The 2,467-nt window shown below is 31.9% G+C and overlaps 1 long non-coding RNA gene across 1 annotated transcript; it reads left to right on the forward strand.

Moving 5' to 3' along the window:
- Positions 1-350: 350 nt before the first annotated feature.
- Positions 351-2,102, forward strand: LOC148760474 (uncharacterized). The gene is made up of 3 exons (XR_016028828.1): positions 351-441; positions 1,091-1,174; positions 2,033-2,102. It is a non-coding gene; the product is annotated as an uncharacterized LOC148760474 (long non-coding RNA).
- Positions 2,103-2,467: the final 365 nt, after the last annotated feature.

A 2,467-nucleotide genomic window follows, 5' to 3' on the forward strand; every position in this document is an offset into this window, starting at 1 on the left:
AGAATTTAGATCAAATTTGACAAATTGGAGAATGGTATGAGTATAAGGGATGAAAAATATGTCTATGGGCAATTTTTCAATTTTTGGGGCAAAAATGTAATTTTTGACTTTTACGTGGGTAAAAGTGTAAATTTCAAAAATTACTCCACCAAGACTTTGGATAAGTCTGAGAATTTTACCTAAGCTATGGATATGTGGGACAAGTGTATGGTGAAAATTTGGAAATAAATGGATGGCTAGAATTTAAGGAATTAATAAAACATTAAAAAAATGAATAAAATAATATTATATTATTTTAGCCTTTAAAAAGGTAAAAATTCCGGAATTCTCATCTTCTTCAGCTGTCCAAACCAGGGGAGAAAAGGGGAAAAAAAAAACAAGAATCCTACCTGAAAAATTTGGAGAAAATCAAGAGAAATCAAGAAATCAAGCATTAAAAAGGTAAATTTCATTGATTTTCCTTGTGATTTTCACTACCCATGCATTTTTTTCTCATTTCCATGCAAAATTACAAAGTGGGTATGGACACCCATGCTGGCCAAACCTCCATGGATGAGTTTTGAGCTTGATTTTTGGTTGATTTTAATTGAATTAAGTGATTTTAGTTAAGTTATATTGAAATATAGCAAAAATAAGCTAGAAATATAATTTTCTCCCATTGAAACCCATTATGCTGAATTTTCTAGGGGAATATTGGCTGCTTATCTTGATGGTTATTTGAGGAATTATGATGAATAATGATGAATTATGAGCCTAGAAAAATAATGGAAATTTTCGGAGCAAAAATACAAATTTTTACCCATTAGGGGTATTTTCGTAATTTGTTATCGGGACTGATAATTTGCACCACACTGAGGGACATTAAGTCAATTTGGGTGCAATTGAGGTGTAGAAACTGAAAAAAATTAATTTGGAGTTTAAACGGACGCGTATATCAATTTATCGGGTAAAAGACCGAAATAGGCTAACACCGCATTTAGGCAAAAATTTAGACATTTTTGCATTCCATATCAAGCATTAGTAGTCTAAATTAGATTAATTTCAATTTAGTACCAATGTGGTGAATTTCTCGATTTTGTACTGTGTCAAGGTGGTGAGTCCTCTGATAAAGGCAAGGGAATTGCACCCGAGGACCAATAGTCTGAGTATTTCGAAAATCCTAACTCTAGACACGGTGAGTAACCTTACCATCATTTTAATTATCTAAAGTATGTTTTTATTCGGTTTTGGTGAATTTTATGAAAATGAGTTCAAATGGTAAATTTTTATGTTTTGTAAACAAAATGAGTTTAAATGAAAATATTTTATAAATTGTCTTGAAACGAAATAACGATTTTGAAAATAGAGTAATTGGAGACCACTGATATGTTGTAAATTTAAAATTGAATTAATGGCTTATGTTATTGTATTGGTATGACTGGCTGGGCTATGTTTTTTATGAATTGTATGAATTGCTTTATTTTACCCTTGCAAGCTGGGTAGTAATATATTAGCCCTGTCATGCTGTCAAAATTTTATTGTATGGTGGGTTTGACCTGCTGCAGTGGGCTGGATTCTGTGGACTAGCCTATTAGAAGGGCACGGAATCCTGTTATATTTTTACCTCGGTTGGAGAGGCGAGTAGGGTAACTCCTGAGGTATAACTTTTAGAGTTCACTTCACGCCAAACCACCTCGTGAAGGGGAACTCGGCCAACGTCAAGGAATGGCTATGTTTTCAAAATAAAAACATGACTTTCTAATAGCCTTGGCGGACTCAGTTGGGATAGCCCTCGGCCAAGGTATCCCAAATAACTGAGTATGATAATAATTTTTGGCATGAGCCAAGCTTTTTAAGAAATTCATAAGCCATACTGATTACTTGCTTTAAATAAATTGATTTCATTTGGTTGAAATAAGTTGAAAGATGATAAATTACAGTTTGATGAAATGTTTTAATAGTCTCCTTTTACTCGACTTTAGATATTTTGAGTGATGTTTGTTTACTCACTGGGATTTTATAATCTCACCACCCTCATTTCCACCCATTTCAGGTTCAGAATAGATTGTAGATAACTGATATCGGCAAGGATTACAGTTGAACTTGCCACATCCAAAGACTATAGGTTCATTTCTTTTGATACTTTTGATCATTCGTGGGCCCACGTGTCACTGTAAATTAAATTCTATACTTTGGTTATCTGTATTACGGTATGTAAGAATTTATTTTGCTTTTACGCTATAAAAATTATTTATGCAGTGTTCTTAAAATATCGTTTTATGTGAAAATTGAATATTTTATTGAATATTTTTATTTTATTATAACAGTCATAATTCCATTTTAAACGAATGTTTTAGACATCCAAAATTATTTTTGATTAAGAAATATGTGTTTTCCACTTACATACTATATTTTTAGATGATTTTTGAGATTTTTGGGATAAATGACAAAAATACCCCTGTGAGACGGAAATTATTATTTCATTTGT

This window comes from Theobroma cacao, chromosome 10 (genome assembly GCF_053813885.1).
Source record: "Theobroma cacao isolate CCN51 chromosome 10, ASM5381388v1, whole genome shotgun sequence".
Taxonomy (NCBI): Eukaryota; Viridiplantae; Streptophyta; class Magnoliopsida; order Malvales; family Malvaceae; genus Theobroma; species Theobroma cacao.